Source organism: Lepisma saccharinum, chromosome 22 (assembly GCF_977018435.1).
Source record: "Lepisma saccharinum chromosome 22, izLepSacc3.1, whole genome shotgun sequence".
Taxonomy (NCBI): domain Eukaryota; kingdom Metazoa; phylum Arthropoda; class Insecta; order Zygentoma; family Lepismatidae; genus Lepisma; species Lepisma saccharinum.
Window position 1 is genome coordinate 1,620,202 of NC_139250.1, and position 20,529 is coordinate 1,640,730.

The following is a 20,529-nucleotide window of genomic DNA, read 5'->3' on the forward strand; positions in this document are numbered from 1 at the left end:
AGCATCTTTGCTTACAAATCTACCAAATGCAGCCTCTTCTAATTTCTTGTCTGCAACATGTCTCTTGTCTAGATCAGAATGTGTGTTGTATGCTATGTCATGGTCTCTACAAGCAGCATCTAGGGGATTAACACCAGGGTCCCCTCTGTTTAATCTATGGTCCAATTTTGTACCGGGACCACAATACTGATAGCCTGGAATGTGTAGTTCAAATGGCAGCTTGTTTATAATGTCATTAACAAGCCCCCGACCCTCAGAGACATTCCAAAATTTGGGTGGTAGAGTATTAATAATTTTTATAAGATATCCAATCCCCTTAGGGTCATTCACTATAAAATTAGACAATTTGGTGCTTATCATGTCCATAATTCCAACCTTTTCATTGTAAAAATTGTGGTTGCCAGCATTTTCCTCCCCGGCTATCACCAATAACCTATCTACAAGTTTCCTGACATCATCAACCCATACAAATTCTTTGGGCAGGGTGTTGTATTGTTTGATTCCACTGCCAGTCTTGATCTGTGACCATATGGGCTTGATTAAATTATTGTATTTTGCTCCACTGCTCGACTTGACTCTTTTTTGTGTGGGATCATTGTTCTGGTATAGAGCATCTGATTTTATTAATATTTCTTTGTAATGCTCATAATCTTGATCTGTATAGCTGCCAGGCCTTTTCCTAGTCATCAGTTCCCACAATCCAGGTGTTCCGGGGTACTTAACAAAACCACCTTTTTCTCCGAGACGAGATTCTGAATAAACAATCAGATCATCTCCCATAAAAGTTACTCTGAAATTACCAATTCTGTGTATGATACTGCCATCAAGCTCTGTGTCGGCATATAAGCCAAACACCTCATCTTTGTTGTCTTTAGGTGTGGTTAAATATTTTTGAGCAAGAAGACCCAATTCAATAGGATCCTGAGTAGCTTCAATTCTTCTAGGAGCAACAGGACTAGGTGTATGAATACTGGAAAGTGGGGTGAATGGATAATCTAATATGTTCCTTGCAGCTACAGGTACAAGCTCCGTGATCAAATCTTGATTTTGCTCTGTAACAGTTTTGATATTCTTACCTAAATTATTAATAGCATCAATGACAGGCTGTTCTGTTTGTTTGTGTTTTTCATAAATTCCACGGTTCTCTGATTTCCATCCCTTAAATCTTTTTACAAGATAATCTCTTAACTTAAGATCATCAATGACTGGTCGTTTCATGGTTGTTTATTTATGTCTCAACGTCTAGAAAATCGTTGATTTTATTTCTGTATTTGCCACTATTGGGTTTTCTTGTCATATCAATTGTGACAAACCCATAACTGTCCTGGCTCCAGCACTTGCTGCAAAACTTGGAAAAATCATTGTAGCTCAAGTCCCCACCTACATATTCATCATGTATGTGTTTGAGGTTGGTATGGTCTTGATGAAACACACATATAAAATTGCTGTTGTCTCGGATCAGTTGCTTCGGTATTTTAGAAAAAGTCTGTGCCAGGTAGAAGCAGTCAATATTTTTGTGCCGGCCCTGTGTAAAGAAGTTTCTAACCTTGTTTTGATTATCCAGTATAACGTCATCAAACACAACAACAGAATTATCGAGACATTCATCAAGTGGCTTAACATCTGATTCAAAAGTGGCAATATCCAGTCCATCATATAGCTTCATCAGCTGCTGATATTTTAATTGTTCCAAGCTCTTAGAGAAGATATACAAGTGCCTGTTTTTCCAGTCTAACCAGTTGGGTGCCAATAAAAAATTATCAACCATTAGTGTAGTTTTACCACAAGCAGATGGCCCAACAATAAGACATCTAATATTATCAGGCAGCAGCACTCCATTTATCTTATTCTGTTGTTCAGGTTCTGGCAGCCTTTTTATAACATCCCAGGTGCTCATATTATCACTTTGTCTGCATCGATCCAGCTGTTTTCCGGATGACCCAGCCATTTGACAAATAACTTGTTGCCTTTTCTGCGGATGATTTTTTCTATGAGATATGTGTCAGGCTGTTTAGTTTTGCTGAGCTCTTGTTCATAGAACCTGCCTTTGAGAATTTCTCCTCTGTGATCTTTTATTATATATGTGTTAAGGGTCCCAGGTTTAACTTGAACCACTGTAAATAATTCGGTGCTCCAGTTTCTCGTAAAGCCTCTCTTGAATAAGTGCTTATATTTGCTGATTCTTACTTGGTCACCCACCCTGTATCTGGCCCTTCTTGTTGTTGGCTGGTATCTAGGATAATAAACAGTCCTGATCAATTTTTGCTCATCAGATGAAGCTACTTCAGAGGGTTTCATGTTGATTGTGGAATGGACCGAGTTGTTATATTTATGTAGAAGTTCTGGAAGAATATTAATCCATTTATAATTACCTTGAAGTGTAAATTGTTTATACATAAGATTTTTTAGGGTTCTGTTGAATCTCTCTACAATTGAGGCCTTGAGGTCACTGTAACTCGAGTAATGTTTTATTGCCTGGCTTTTAATAAATTGTTGAAACACTGAATTATAAAATTCTTTGCCATTATCTGTTTGCAAATAGCGCGGGGATCTTCCTGAATGATTGATGATTGTCCTGAGGGCTTCTGTAACACATTTTCCAGTCTTGGATTTGAGTGGCACAGCCCAGGCAAATTTTGAAAATGTGTCTATCACAGTGAGTAGATACTTGTAGCCCTTGTTGATTTTGTCTAAGTTTTTCAACTGTCCAGTTGCCATTTCAATCAAGTCGCTCTGCCATAAATCATCTATGCCCTTTGTGACTACTGGGAGTCTCTTATAATTATGTCTGGCTTGTCTGTGTAATTCATCAACAATAATTTGTCTAGACATGATATGAAAACAAGAATATTGCAACTATGGGGTGTTCAGCAGCTGAGACTGCAGGATTTTCTAAATATAATTTGTCCCCTATTTGTATTTTAAATTCCAGAGATCCATCATCTTCAGTATAGGCTGTTTCTAATGTATTGGGGTCTGTAAAATCCTCCAATTCTACACTGCTGATTTTTGGTTTGTTGTCAGCATTTGTTATTGATAAGGTGGGGTAGTGGTGTGCCTGTGGTTGTAGCCAATATTTGATCTTGATTGGTCTCAGTGTGCCCCCAACAAAAAACTGGTAATAAAATTGTGCAGGGGACAGCATATATATTTTGCCACCTGGTGTAAATGGTGAATCATATTCTTTGTTGGGGATGCTGTACTATTCAAGAATTACTGAATGTTTTGGATTCTCGATTATGCCCGTTATTTCTTTTTCTGCTGTAAGCAATCTGCTTGTTACAGATTCAAGGTGCTCATTGATGGTCCTAACAACATCATCATGGCCTGGCTTGATCTTTACGTCCACAACAAGTTTCTTGTATTGCTGCACAATTTCTTGTAGCTGGGTGGCAAAAACAGACAGGGCATTTGCTTGATTGGATTCCATGGTCCCTAGCTGTTGCTTGATATTAGCTACAATTTGTTGCAAATTTTCAACAACTGCCAATTTTGAATTTTGAGCAGTGAGATCATGGACCTGCCTTCTGATATCCTCAAACAGGGCATGCAGTTCATTAATATGTTGATTCGTTGGTAGAGTGGCAACTGTCTGAGTGAGTTGTTTGATCTCTGTCTGGATATTCTTGATATCTTCTGATTTCAATATCCTATTCACTGCCCTCTTAATATTTTTAAGTTCCTGTGATGTGGGAAGATTTGATACTGTATTTTGTAAAAATTCAAGTGCCAATTTTACATTGTTTAATTCAGAAGCATCAGCCACATTTTGCATAGCATTTTGGAGCAGGGCTATATCTGCCTGAGAGGGTGTGGATTGTTGTAAAATTTCAAGTTTTGTTTGGATATCATCGATCAAGTGATGAAAATGAGACAGTTCAGATTCAGTGTTGAGGTTTTCAAGCTTTGTGATTTGTTGCTGGACACTGACAAGGGTATCTACAATTCCAGGCAATCTGGATTCTAGTACATTTGCCAAATCATTTTGCACTGCTGCTATTGTACCCTCAAGATGGGTTATGGTACTTTGAATTTTTCCAAAATCTTCATATGTTTCAAGTTGCAGCTTAATATTTGCTACACTCCGAGTTATTGCACTCAAAGCATCAGAAGATGGTAAATTGTTCATAAAATTTTCAAGTGTCTCAATTTTTTCTTTAACCTCGTCTATGGCATTGTGCAGAGGATCCAGATTAGGTATCTGGAGTGACTGAATCTGTTCTTTTAGAGTGGAAATCACTAGATCAAAATCTTCTTGTGATTTTATGCTTTTGACAATTGTTTGGAGCTGTGCCTGGACATTATTTATTTGTTCTTCTAATTGTTGTTTCAATTGCTCAGAGTTGTTGGCCTGGGTCTTAAATTTAGCTTGAAGAGCTGCTACAGCTTCTTCTAAACTTTGAAAATTATCCAATGTTGCAAGGTCAGTATATTTCTGAAGCAACAATTTGAGTTCAGAATCAATTTTAAGAAGAGGGTCCATGCATTGTGATTGTAAATTTGTAATTTCTAATTGAAGACTGGCATTGAGTGTGGTTTGTAAAGCTTGTAAATCACTTCTTAATTTCTTGACTCTGACATCAAGCATCAGAATCTCATCACTGTGATCTTCATGTCTTGTATGGCCAAATATATCATTAGGCATTTTCTTTTAATGGTTATTTATTATAGAGTATCTGATTCTTAATTCTATAAAAAAAGGTATAAGCTTGTCATAGGATCCAGGGACCTCAATATATAAGCAGTCACCAGCAGAAACAGTATATACAGTGCCAGAAATCATGTTTGAGTGCTTAATTCTATAAATATTTCTCCCTACTGAAATCTTGACATCACCCTCAGGGGTTGTAATAAATTGTAATTGCCCACCTACAGGTAATTGGTAATGATTTAAATTATTGTTAAATATGTACAATGTTTTGCCTGTTTCTTCATCATTATCTGTAAGTATGCTGTTCAGATGAATAATTAACAAGCCACTCAGTTTAGACATTACAGATTGTAAATCAGGAGAGGGTAGTGGTGTCGGCAGGTCCATAATAGCCTGTTTTTTGAACCCAAATAAGTTCATAGGCATGTTTATTTATTTCAAATCATGCTCTGGAATTGGGCATTGATTTCCATTTTTCAAATCACAATGCCCCCAAGGTAAAGTATGTGTGCCACATGACAAAATGCATCTCTTATCATCATGTGGGTCCAGGGCCACTTTTCTTACAACATTTGAAGTCAACAAGTGATCCTCACTCTGAATTCTATTTTCTGATGTTCTGATTGAACTCTGTGATTTGATGCAATTTTTGTAATCTTCAAATACAAGCTCTTTTTCAACAGTTACTCTGCCAATGCCCTTGGCCTTTTTGGCAACAGCACCACTACATGTTTCAAAACTGTACATCTTGGCTCTTAACCCAGCAAATTCCACAATAACATCACCAAGTGTCTCATCTTTTAACTTGCCAGGCACCTTTTTGTTGTGGTGTTGTTGAATTCTTGTATGTTCACTGGTATCAAAGTATTGAAACAATTCAGGCTGTGACATATCTTGATAAACATCTTCTGTTTGAATTTCAAGAATAAAACTATCCGTGTCCATGTACAATAATTTTACACGATCACCGTAAAAAGGTTTCAGCACATCATAATACAATATTAACATATGTAATTTGGACAATTCCAATATCACAGCCCCTACATAAATAGGTTTATCAAACTTGATCTTTGTTTTCATCATGTTGAAAAGTGCCATGTACTCATCATAAATTCTTCTGTAATTGAAGTTGGGCTTTGCAACCAATTTTTTGCTCCGGCTGGGGTCAGTAATTATTTTAACATCGGTATGTTTCCTGACATTTTCAATTGTTTTGCCATACACTGAATTCACCATCAATTTAAACAAGCCCTTATCAAATTCGCTCTTTGCAGATGTTCGAAGCTCCGTATTTGTATCAATGTATGGTTTCAACCATCTTGAGTGCCTGAACCTCAAAACTTTGCCAACTTTGGTCACTTGGACACCATGTTTCATCAGGAATTGGAGGTTTTTATAATATATGACATAACCCTGTTTCGGCTCCAGTGTCGTCATGAGCTTCTTCTGTTTAGAGCCAGGTGAGCACTGAACCTCGGGAATTGGGGGCAGATCAGAAAATTTGTTGTGTAAATGATCAGGAATTGTCAGATCAGTCTCTAAGAAGAGGCCATACTCACTGTCATCAAAATCCTTAAGATCTTCAATATTGAAATCTTCGACCCATTCAAGCCCTGCATATGGCAATTTATCCATCATAGCATGACCATAGAGGTTGTTGGCATCTACATACAGTATATAATTTGATGGCCGTGTTGGATCATAATCAGGCATGTATTTGTTATTTGCTCTGGCATATCTCTGGGAACATTGCACCATCCCCCCTCTTATACATTCCTCCATAAACAGATACTTTTCTTGATCGTGGATCAGATCCAATGGCTTTTTGGTGTTGAAAAACATTGCAGCCCATGCTAGGCCCGGGGCACTGTAAAAATACACTGGGTCCAGTCCATAATTTTGCATAGAAGATTTTCTGAATATCTGTATTATATCAGCTAAGAGGGTGACATCAAGTTTCAAATAAGCCATGTGATAATCACCAAATATCTGGCAATTTAAATTGTCCCACATCAACTGGGCATGGTGATAATCTTCATCACTGATTCCAGATCCTCTGATTTTGCTGTAAAATGCTTCTTGTGGTGGCAGGGAACACTCATCAAATTTAGAAGAATCTGTGACATAGTCGTATGGATATACACCCTTCCGCCTAATTAATTTCAGGTCCTGATTTGGAAACATTGCACGTGTGATTTTTAAGTCATCATCAGATAATTGAGAGGCCAGTGTAGCCAGGCTAGCAGGTAAAAATCTGTAAGAATCAAGAAATCTTATGTGAATAGGAACACCATCAACTTTAATTATCTTGCTAATAGATATATATTTCTCGTCATTTTCAGCTAAAATATTTAAATTCTGCTTCTCAAACCCCTCGTACTTGATCAGATGATGGAAATCATAATTGGATGCTCCATGGCAAAATATGGGGATAAATCTTGGTCTCTTGATCTTAATATTACAGCTATTACACAGGGCCATTAAGAATTTACCATCTGTATGAGAATGGTGTTTCACCTTGATATTTGTATCTGAAAATTCAGAATCACATACCGGGCATTTTTCTGCATTGTTGAAATCCTCAATCTGTTCCTCTGTTAAAGGCAACATAGGCTTTGATATTAATAAGATGTTAGATGCTATGTCACGGCACACATTTTCTATTCTATGTGCAAATTCTTTGATGGCATTTGGTCCCTTGTATGAATCTATTTTAATAACAACACCGTCCCGTATAACCACATAACAAAAGCTGGATGGTTCATGTTGCTGGTATGGTGTACTTGATGATTCTTCTGGATCTGGGCTACAGAATGCAATAGGTTTGAGGTTCGATTCGAAATCACAGACAATATATACTGGGTGTTCCAACAGGGCTTCATACTTTTTGAATTTGCAATTTTCACCTGGATTGGGCATCACCATATGAACAGGTTTATGGTTGCCACAGTATTTCAGATGCTCTTTTAACTTGTTTTTTGCAATTTCTGCATTCTCTTCCCGAACCCCCTTCACCATTTTTTGACCATCAAATACAGTCAAACATCTTCTGCACAACTTGAATATTGTATGAGTTTTGTCTAGTTGTTTTCTGACTAAAGCTTCAAGACTGTGTATCAGAGTGTAATGATATGTGCCATCCCCTTCAATTAAGAGCAGATCAATCGGAATTGCAGATTCATCATCAAGTGTACTGATTCTGAGAGGTTCTATCAAAGAATTGCCACGTCCAGTAGAACAAATAAAAACATTAATAGATAATTGTTTGCCATTGATGTGCCTGGCCCTTTTTTCAAATTTATCAATATTCTGAACTGACATTGGATATTCTAAACCCTTCATTGCATCGTCAAAAATATGTTCATGCTGTTTGTAATAACTTATTCTCTCAGGATGCCTTGAAACTAGAAACAAAGCAGCTAATATACACCACAGAAAACATTTCTGGTCGGTATTTTCTATATTAACCACGGCTCTTCTGTTTTTAATATTGGCAGGTAAAGGCAGATAAGTGGATCCTTGTAATGGAGTGAATTCAGAAATATTAACATATAACTTGTGTGATGAACCGCATAGGCTCCATCCGGACTCTTTTGCCGCAAATTCAGAGTGTTTGATGTTCAGTTGATTTATCAAGCTGCTTATTATTGTGTCTGAATTTGCATTTGAATATACCGGTACAGTTTCTGTTATGTGGGGCTGTGTAAATTTTGTGCCATTTGGTTTCTTATATTGTACAAACAATTTGAGGGATAGCTTATAAGAGCCATTTTGTGCATTAAGAATTGCCTGCAGATCAGAATTTATACTGTTCAAGAAATTCTCAATGCCGCATCTTAGCTCTGATACAAACTGGTAATCCTTAAGTTGGGCATTAAAACTGCTACGGGTAGGTGGTGCATAGCGTGGCTGTTTTGCTGCTCTGGCATTAACAGGTGCTTCGTGCCTTCTTTTCAGACCAGATGTAGATGGTTGAGAGGGCAATGCAGAGCAAGTATCTTTATGTTTATATGTGAAATATTCCATGTTGTATTTTCTATTGCATTTGGGGCAAATTTTTGTGGGAGTTTTGTATTTGTCTGGATTACAAATTTTTTGATGCTTGGCCCAATTGGGGCTGGATATATTTTTATTGCATTGATTACAATATTTTTGATTCGGCATTTTTGTTGTTGTTTATTATATACAATTTCCTGGGTTTCAATTCAAAACTTTATACTGAATAAAAATATCAGTTGGGGTTCAGCACTGTACTTTGTGTGTGTGTATGTATATATGCGTGTATACACTTAATATTTTTTGGCTTTGGTATTTATATACAATTTCTTGGGATTCAATTCAAAACTTTATGCTGGATCAGTTGGGGTTCAGCACTGTGCTTTGTGTGTGTGTGTATGTGTGTATGTGTATTAATAGTTTTGGCTTTGGTATTTATATACAATTTCTTGGGGTTCAAATTCAAAACTCTATGCTGGATCAGTTGAGTTCAGCACTGTGCTTTGTATGTATATGTATATATGACCTTACTTGGATTATTCCGCCAAATTATATGCTTCAAGTCTCCTATACTTTGGTGGAGCAGTGGGTTCCACTGCCAATCCAGCAATGGTGAAGAATCTGCACTGTACCCTAGCTTTTATAGTTTTACAGAGCCAATAGAAACACTGTGAGAGTACATTCAGAAACATGAGCTATTCTCTAACATTTTTGCCGAAGTACTTTCTTCTGAATGTATCCCGTTTTTCTGCTGAGCGTACATGCAATCCCGACCGCAGCGCCTCCACGCTTAGGGGAGCGGAATTGTCTGGAACTAATTTGTAAAGGATCGCTGCTCCAAATATTGATCGACACGCCGGTGCTGGGCTCGAAATGAACTGATCGCTGTGCAGAAAGTATCGATCCCACCGCTTTGGGGCCGTCATGCGCACATATTGTTCAAGTATTGATCTTATACTTTCTCGGGGCTTGATTTTATATTATGAACAGATTACAACAAAGAAACTGAATATAACAAATACAAAATATCCCAGTTTCTATTCAATCCATTTATCTGAATTGAAGAAACCGACAATTCACATATCCCCATACCGCCATATGCTTGTCCTATTATTTCACTAATAGGCAATGTTCTCGAAGAGTCCTAATAGGCAATGTTCTCGAAGAGGCCTAATAGAACAAGATACAGCGGTATGAGAAATATGTGAATTGAAAATATTTTAGTAATATACGACGTCTAAGAAAAGGAATATTCAGCTCCAAAGTACTTTGTCTAATGCTTGCTACCATTTCCCTATTACTGGCAAAAGAAGTTAAAAATGTTGACATAATGAAAAAAATGGACTTGTTCCCAAGTATTCACCGAGTTCAGGCATTTGCACATAGATGGGTCTGTTGTCACGGAGCAATTCTAGAAGAATTACATTGTCTTAATATTAGATATGTAAATTGAGCCTGGTGGCCAATTGAACTTAAACCAGAAATAAATATGTGTGTGTGTGTGTGTGTGTATGTGTGTGTGTATGTGTGTGGATGGCCAGTTTTAAGTGTGGCCACAAGAGGGGCATATTTTTAACAAATTTATGGATAACAATCTCACAAAAGTGCCTTTTGTAAGTATAAACAAATCAATCTGAGAGGGTCATACTTTCTGAGGAAATTCCCGAGGGCATTTTCACAAAAATCTTAGATTAGACAAGATTCCACACTTGAACAAAAAGCTCATATGCTCATGTTAAGCTTGTTTTAAGTATAGCAAATCTGCTGGAGAGGGGTTCATACTTTCTCGGGTTTATAGTACCGTAAATACTACTACTGTTTTTCGTGTCGCCTATCTGTTGTTCGCACAATTAGCAGCGAACGCTTGCCAATAGACTAAAGCCACCATGTCGCTTGTCACTTAGTTGGGAACTCCCCCTGTAGCGCGTCGCTTCGGTCTCAGCACCCTTCCTTTAAGGAGCTTTCCGACCGAAGTAACAAGTAGCACGCGAATACGCCATATGAACGTGTCGTTTGCTGTTTGGACCCTCATGTGCAATGAATGCTATTTTACAGTCTTGAAGTGTGTGTCACTAGTGACAATGTGAACATCCCATGTCGCTTGTCCCATTGGTTTGAAAGTTTCCTTACACTCATGTCGATGGCACTAAGAAAGTTTTGTGGGGTTCCCCTTGTCGTTTCATGCAATCATCATTATCATCATCGCCGCGATTAGTTTAAAGCGGAAGAAAAGAGACAGTAAATATCAAAAATACAAATGCTTCAGTGTGTATATCTTTAAAAGAAATGATGATGATGATAATAATAATGAACCTAATTCATACACAAAAATTTAGTTGCCAAGAGCATTCCACGCGTATTTTTTCTCCCGTATTATTAACGAAAGTATGACGATAACAGGACGTGGTCGACTGTCTAGAATGTTCGTTAATATCTTTGCGACCACTGTACCACTTATCATAGCAATTATCACATTCATAGAAATGCTTCATGTAAAAGAATCAGACGTTGTAGCGAAAACTCCATTTACTTCCATTATAAGCAGTCGAACACCAAGCACCGGGGTCAACACCAGCGCCTCTAGCGGGTCATTTTTGAGTGGAACCAGCCAGAACGCGCAGAACTGTGCCGTTTTCCACACTACGTTATTGAAGGCCCTGTAGTTTGGGGCTAGCTGAACCACCTCTACCCTGAACGGTGTGGACGAAGGATGTTGGGAGCCTTGTCGATTGAACGCTACTCACCCCTTGCTCGATGATCTGGCCCTCGACGACCGCCGCAACATCTTGACGGAGACGGGCGACCTGGAGATGGCGGGAGACGCTGGAGAGACCGCTGACCTAGATGATGTTGGCGATAAGAGGCGGCTGGAGATTCGGTGGCTTTGTTGTTGGAACGCTAGTTCTCCGGACTCGGGCTGGCTTCTTGGCTTCTGGCTGTCTGTAGTCCTGACCGCTGCAACTGTACTGACCGCTTGTCGCCGCCTCGTGATGTCGCGATCTCTCGAAGTGGTCTCGTTAATCAGCGCCGACCGTGTTGTAGATGGTGTGGTGTCGATTTACCATCACCAGGGGTTTTTATACTTCAGGATTTCTTCGTGACGTGGTGGACTTTGCACCTCCAGCTGTACACCTGGTGGGAAATTTCAGTGGAGGTGCACTCACCGCTGCTGACTGTGCCGACCCGAGTGGAAAATTCTTGTTGCTCGGCTCTGCGTGGGGTGAATGAGTGTTCAACCGGCGAGCTTCAGAGCGATGTTTTAACAAAATGGATATTTCGATTTTCATGCTCCCAATTTCTTCATCAACACACACACACACACACACACACACACACATATATATATATATATATATATATATATGAGAAAATTGTCACACTGAAGTTGTACCTTGAGAGAAAGATTGGATGGATTGATTTGTTTTATTTTACTTCGCTTTTTGTGCAACTTTTGGCTAATTTGCGAAGATTGGGATGAGTGGTTGTAACCGATCTTGACGCACCCCTTATAAAAGTTGGCCCGCCCTCGCTGGGGAAAAAAGGGCGGCAAGAGACGTTAACGTCTTTTCTGGGGGACGATTGACGTGCGTTGTAGAGAAGACAGTCCGAGTCAAGCATTGATACGGTTAGGATCCGTGTTACGTTGGTTATTGGTTTTGCGGGTCAAAGAACAAACTGTAATTGAACTAACAGCCATGATCTGTGCCGGAAAGAGAGATAGTGTCTAAAGAATAAACTGTGAGTGAACTATCGGCCTGTGCAGTATCTCTACCAGAACCTGAGAAAAGGTTACTAAAGAAGAGAGGCTACATGTTTATTATGAACCAACGACAGGAGGATTAGAAGATTGAAGACGTCGAACTCGGTATCAGCAAGATTTGTGCTTTCCCCCCAACTCCCCCTAAGTGTTCAACGTTAGTGTTTTTCAGCGTGTTTATCGCCAAGTGAAGTAAATACCTAAGTAGTTACATCGAAGACGTAAGTACTCTGTGAAATAACCTCTAAGAACTAAGTTTGGTCTAATATCTCAACAAATTCACACCGGAAGCTGACTAATCTGTGTATTCCGGAATCGTTTGTAAACCACAGACGTTAGGTGCCTGGGCCTTTAATAAATATTAATACTGTATTTTGTGGTGTATGAATACTCAGATACTTAAATATAAAAATTCACTGCTGATCTCATTTTGTGTTATTGACGTTGTTCGACGGCAGAATAAAAAACTGTATTAATGAAACCGAATAAAAAACGATATATGGTGATATGATAAAATTGATGAATGGACACTCACAACATCCATGCCCAGGCCGGGATTCTAACCCGGGACCCCTGGCGTCGTAGCGCGATGTGCTAACCACTCTGTGACGGTCTCCCACACTCGAGCTTTTACAGTAGACACGTATATGTATCCTAATATATCCGCCCTGTCAGTTTCAGTCCACAATCACTGTTTCATTTTCATACATCAGTGTATTGGTAAGATAGACTAAACTACACTGTAACATGGAGATGATGACTATGTTTACTTTAGTTTCAATTTCTCTGCACCTTTCACTTCACGATCCATATTTGAGGGCCCACTACCACACACAAATTACGGATATATGTGCACTACTGGGCTTCGAGCGTATATCGCTCGTCTTTCCTGTTCGAGCAAAGAAGCTCTCGATTCCGTACGCTATCTAGCGTCGTCCGTGGTAACTATTTGGCGCTGGAGCGAAATCCTCTCACTGCAGCACACTAGCGTGAACCCCTAGGTATGAAGCTACTTGTATTAAAGTCAGGTTATAACACTTAACATTGTGTTCACACTGAACACTTACAAATAAAAATGCAGAAGAACCTAAAAACAAAACTTTATTATCATCTTTCAAATACATTTGTTTCAGTGGCTAATAACTCATAAGGTCACTTCGCAAACAACACATGTGTTGTTGTCATATACTAAGGTTTACACACAATACAACGGTGTAGCTTACGATGCTGTGAAACAAGTCCTAATAATGTATTGGCGACTTACCTTATACCATATGTGAACTTATAACGAGCCCAAATCGCCATTTTTTAAACAAATCGCCATGCCTTGGAAAAATATATCGTACACTAAGTAGCAATATGAAAATATCTCCATCCTTCATACATGTATGATCTATATACAAAAATGTGGAAATGCAAATATCTGAAAAGAGAATTCTATCTCTTTGACTAATGTAAATGTACATAATAATACTAACTTTTACATAATGCGACACACACAAATAATATATGTGCACTTTTGAATGAAATTCTTCTCATATTTTTTTTAACATCGTGGTACCACCAACCTTAATTGTTTCGTCAAAAGAACAATTTTTCACAAGTTTAGAATCACATTCGTTTGTAATGATATCACCTTTCTTTAAATCATTATAATTCTGTTATCGTAATTTACTTGTATTTATGCCACTATTGTGGAATTATCGACTTTTTAAAACCGTGCAGACATATTGTTACTTCTACCACAATGCGAAACTACTGATACCAAGGGATCATATCATTTGGCAGGTTTAATGTAGTGCTATAACTCTTGCTTGTCCACAACCACAAATCACACTCAATTGTTTAGGAAAATGTTACGATTTTTATGTACTTATGAAGTATACTAAGGGTATCTCTAAATCACGCACGTGAATATTATTCACATGCAGGTTTTGACATGTGGTACCATGTACCATTATGTCCATAGCGTGGAAAGTATCTTTTAAAAGCATGTTTACTTTACAATCATATTGAACAACAAATGATAAAAATATTTCTCCTGAGGAATAGGCACAGAAGGAATTTATGCTGTATTTTTCCGCGATGAGCATAAATCACCCATTTATCCGAATTATATGTATATATTTTCTTTTTACAAAAGGCAGTTCAAGCTACCGGCAAACCACTTTCACATACTACTCAAGATAATAAAGGCTGGTTGTGCGTTAGACTCATTGGGGAGACACGTTTTGGTTCGCCCAGAATCGTGGTGACAACTGAATTTCTGCTTATTTTGAAAGTATGACTTTGTCGAACTGAATATGGGAAATTAGATAAAAAAAATAATAAGCCACATAGAAATATTTGTGAAATCTCATGCATTTATTATGGCAAGAGAAGACGCTCATATTTACCGTTCTGTTTTCACTGATGAATAGGACGAGCTGGAATATTTTTAGCTTATGTTGTCGATGGTACGACTCATAACTACAATATGCAAATATTTAAGGATTGTGGCCCCCATTTTGGTTAAAATGAGGACCCTTTCATGGAAATCGTGGTTACAATACATATTTTCACAACGAAGGCATTGAGACGACTTGATTTGTAGTCGTCAGTAGCATACGATTCTGTTATGATATACGTATGGATTCAATTTCAGGATATATCCTCCATAAACCTCTTCAGGCAAATTTGATTCTTTCGTTTGCCTAAAATCAAATGTCTAATTTTACCCAATAAATGTGTCTAACTATATTTGCCTACCTAATGCACATTTTATAATTGATTACTAAATAGAATTTTCGATCATATTCAACGTAGAAACATAATGATTTCTGATAAATAAATAGGTACTTAGGTATCGATTTCTTTAACCGATGTCTGAAATCATTAAATTTTTTTTTTAAAGAAGAAAATTGAAATTATGTACGGATGGTTATTTTATGAAATTCATATTTCTATCCAAATGTGATTCTAAAGCAAATGTAATTAGTAGTTTAAATGTAAATTATACTCGATGTGATTTTCCAACGATTTACCAACGAAACGCCACTTGGCAGGTACTGGCCCCTCAAGGGTGTTGCGCCACGAAGTTTATTAATTTTTTATGTCAAGTGGTTTACCTAGATGCAGAACTACCAACATTGTCATATATATTCTTGATAACATTTCTTATATTAATTTTAAACTTAGCGTTGTCCCCAAAACTGAAACATGTCAATATTCCAAGAACAATCAATATGATTATAAACATTTGAGCATTGTCTTTTCAATTTAGCAAAAATAACCATCAGAGATCAGCACATTTGGAGTGGGGCGAGAAGGTGAATATTGTATTCTAAATTACTAATACAACACTGTGAGCATTAATAAACATAGGTTTCTCTTTCACACACATCAAATATCCTTTTGTAAATGTCATTAATCTAAAAAAGCAAACAAGTTTATTCACTTGTGGTAAAAAGCCTTCCAGTGAATGTATGCCAAAGCACTTTCTGCGATATTTACAGTTAGGGCATATCTCCGGATAAAATACAGCCAAACGTTATCCAACAATCAACAAAATAACCACATCAAAATAGTCTTAACATCAACCCTCCTAAACAAGTTATCAAAACACTCGTTCGTTTTCTTTTGCCACATAACTGTGCGTAGCATGCAAGCATTATAAAGCCAACTGTGGTTCTTGTTACATCAGTAGCCACACAACACAGTGTCCGGCTCAAGAAATAACAGTTACATAATTCTAAGGCATCTTTATACAAATTTTAGCGAACTGTATCATTGAAACATGAGTGATTTAACTGTACATTTCAATAAATGAAACAAATTTGCAGATTATTATTTTGCCAACAACAACTTTGCAATGATTATAATCCTCTGAATATCAACACAATTCTGCATAACAGATGCATTCAACAAGAGTAAGGCACCGTAAAGAAAATGCATCCTCTTTTGGCGGGAGTATGCAGTTTCATTTTACAATCCCAAACATCGAAATCTGTACATAAATGCAAGACTTAACTGGACATTATCTTTCAGCTGCTATAGTTTTGTTTTAGTTATGTTGCAGTTTAGAAATTCCACAACAGCACATTTATGTGCGTCCTTCGATATTTTCTTCATATGCCATGTTTTCTTTATATTTACAGCCTACAATTTGTATCGTATCAACCTCATAAATGGAAAGGCCACGTCTATTTTCACGTGCCCCCTGCCCGCCACCAGAAAGTATCTGGGGTCACTTCATCATTTGAAAATCTTCAATGGGAACAAGTTTCACTAACACCTTGTGTGCTTTCCTTCTCCCCTTACCTCTGCCAAGTGAAAATTTCTCCGTCGCATATTATGACTGTTGAAAACAAGCTTTGAATGGTGACCTCTGTGTATGACGTCATAGGCTTCACGCCCCTAGCCTACCCCTCTCTACGGGCCTGAAAAATTCCATGTATTCCTGGGAACCTGTAACGCTATTTTGTGTTATTTTATTTCGCTCGAAAGAAACAAATTACTCTACTGTTCGTTGGCTTGTAAAAACTGAGTCGAGCAGTGCAGAAGCTTTTGGCTTGCTGGTTATATGCCTGTTATATTGAGCGATTCTAAGGGAATATGTCCAAGGAGAACCTTTGATAGACGATCATAACGTTAAGGAAAGGTTCGCCAAATTGTCGATCACCAGCTCCGGTAGTTTGCGGAGATTGTTTTAGCAAAGGCTTGGGCACTTGTAGAGACTGGCGAGCTTCTCTCCTGCACAATGCACCCCCATCTCTCCCTTTCCGCTCTCTAACACCGCTACAGGAAGCTTGCTCTGAATTTCACGCGTGCACACGAGAGCGCTCTTGCACAAGTAGGGCGAGTTACCTAGGCCTCCTTTACTGTCTCGCGATGAACGAGGTCTGACATCCAGAGACCGGTGGCACCAAGGAATTCATAACTTATGAGAGACATTGTTTGACCTCTCTAGTACACAGTGCAGTTACCAGAAATAACATAACATCTACGCCACCGGAGTCAACAGCACATTTAAAGAATATGGCTGAGAAATCGAAGTTTAATAATTTCACAAATATTCGAACATTCTAATTTTGAATCTTAGCAGCTGCAAGATAATCGCCTTATTTACATGTTAGATTCTTTGCTTCGTTCTATAAAACTTAAAATTATTGCTGATGTCTCACTGTATAAATGTTAATGCAAAAATTCACAAAGTGAAAACACTACACTTAAGAAAGAAAAGTAGAAATGAACAAAACATGAAAAAGAAATTAGATATAAACGATAATGTTAAAGTACCTCATCGAGTCGAGGAAAAGTAAGAAAGTTAAGACTGTATTCTTACATATAACGCCTTCTTTGGTTGGAGAAATGTTTTCCCATCTAATCAGGGATGCTTTATCCTTGTTGATCATTCTCTAAACGCTTTTCCGTCTTATATTAATCTCATACTTAATTCCGAAGAGATAGCAAGAAGCAAGAATTGTTGCTATTATCTATGCACACCGCACGCAGGAAGTCATTAGTTGTTACTAAAAGTTATTTATTACATGCATGATTCTGAAATGAGCTGTTTGTTATTATAATTACTATTGAGGCTCTTGTATATTGTAGATATAATTGTATACCAGTATCTTACGGATTAAATATCAAGTGTGGTAACCTTTGGTTGCGTTTCATTCAGTTCCTATCGTAAAATTTTAAGACATATAATGTTAAAAGTTATAATATGCATGTGGTTATATTTAGATCCTTTGTGCATGAATAATTGATTATTTTAGATATTGCATTCAATCTAGACACGCCACAGGTCAAGCATTATTGATATCATTGTATGGTCGTGTTCCCGGTTTAACAAAATCCAACAATTATAAAGATAGAACAAGTCATATTTTACCATAGATTGGAAGTTGTAAACTTTAGCATGTGAGCAGCAGATACGAGAATAACACAGAATGTAGTTTAGAAATAGAAAACTAACAGCACGTTACATATAATATAACAATTTCAGGAGAGAGTTTAGCTACCAAAACTCCATCCTTAGGTAAGTTATGTGCGTTGATATTGCGCTCCAAATGATGATGTGTTGGATGACATTGTTAGACTGAATGCAAATCTTAGTCCATTCTCGCATATACTCGAAAAGTGTAAAATCTATCAAGCATTGTTGACACTAAACTGGAACTGCGTTACTACATTCAAAGCGTTCTTCAAAGGAGCACATATTTTCTATAAGAGTGCTAGTGAGAAAAATGTTCTATAAGTAGCAAAAAAGGACAAAGAAAGAGGTTTGTCAGTAGCTCTTGTACTTTGTCTGGACGTCTAGACATATTTGATCTGTCTGTGAAACTTTTCTTTTTTGCAAAACGTGTGTTGGTAATGTTACAAAAATCACAACGCTACACTATGCATTTTTCTACACTAGTTTTGACACAATCAGATTGTATGGATTCCAGTTTCAAGTTATTTTACATAGTGAAAAATCACTTGGAGAGACGAATGAGCATAGAATACAGTATGAAAGCACTTTTAATTGTTGTAGCATGCAATACCAGTGTTTCATTTGTCGATTTATGTCCTGAAAGAGTAGTTTGCAATGATGCCGTTGATGCAGTGATCAACGTGCAGATTTTCATCAATATTATTATAAGTAGCTCTAAACTTGCGTTCGTGGTGAGGTTTTTCTTATTCTTTCAAGATAGTGTCCAGGTTTCAGTCTACAAACTTAGAATTCTACCTGCCTGAAAAGCTTTTTGTAGCAATGCACTGTGGCGTAACGGGATCATTATTGGCCTTAATCTCCTGACAAAGAAGCTTCAGCCGAAGAATTTTGATAGGCTTCGCTTAACTCGAAACGCAAGAAGCCAACATGTCAAATTATACTAGTCACGGTTAATTTTGTGACAACTACTTTCACGTACTGCAGAGAACGTAATCCAGTGCATACGAGGAAAGTCATGTTTATGCTACCCTGTTTAGCACAGTAGTAAAGCAGACGCACAGTTTACGATAAGCAACTGGCCTGTCTACCGTGTGTAAAAAGTAGCTCCAGTATTGCAAGTCTTATTGTGTTTTGAAATGCATGCTCGTAAGCGAGTTGTTGTAAGTTGTAAGTTATTTACATATAGACATTTTTGTCATATTTTGACATCATTCTTCAATCCATTAAAAAAAATCGACTGAAAATATAGTGAACATGTTTGTAAATGTATGATGTTTCAGTACTGACTCGCACCACTAAACTCACTAATATCACAAAATGGAAATATTCTTGTAGTAGCAGTTACAGAAATATTATGATGGTGAGTTAGAAACAGTATGATATTTCACGTAGAAGATGCAGCTCATTATTGAAATAATCAGAAACAATTTAACCCAAAGCACTGGCTAGTATAATGACTGAGGAACAAGACTGGAGAAAAGGACAACTTTTGATATTTGTAGCTTCTGTTCATAACATTACTGAATAACTTGGACAACCATACATCCTGTCCTAACATTTTGTTAATACATACTGTAAGACTATAGTATAAAACATTTAGTAAAAATCAAACACGAAATCTCAATTACTAAGCAATAACTAACACAACAAACTTGTAACTAAAAGGTATTACACGAAATATATTAATGGATATAAAAATTGTACCGAAATGTAATAAAATCCTCGGGTAAAATGTATAGATTTGGTTGACGAAAAATTAACTGTACTTCTTTCAATTATAATGCTCAAAGCATCGGATACCTTTTTGATTATCTAACCTTATATGATTATGGAAGAAGAAAGATGAAATTAACGAAGTGTTAAGTCAGAATAGCTGGTGTGAACCAGAGACTCTTCAATTGCAGTCTGTTCGTAAATACTGATCATCCGTAGCTTCTTTCAGGACATAACATTAAAATGTAAGCGTGCATGAATGCATATTTATGCGTATGTGTGTGACTGTATATGTAAAGTACATATGATCTTCTGTACACATGCGAAGTATTATATAGTTTGTTAAGCAGCCAGGTGCTTGAAAAGCAACGAAATTGCAAGTAAGGATTTGCCTGGAAGCCTTTCATTGTTGTTGGAAAACTGACAATCTTCACTAACCATTGCTGCATGATTAGTAATACTACCCTTCATTTGCCATTGTGGAACAGCGAG

General features: G+C 37.5%; 1 protein-coding gene across 1 annotated transcript in view; it reads left to right on the forward strand.

The window, feature by feature from the left end:
- Nucleotides 1-20,529, forward strand: part of LOC146004659 (transmembrane protein 42) — a 165,732-nt gene that overhangs the window by 8,588 nt on the left and 136,615 nt on the right. The window lies entirely within an intron of this gene.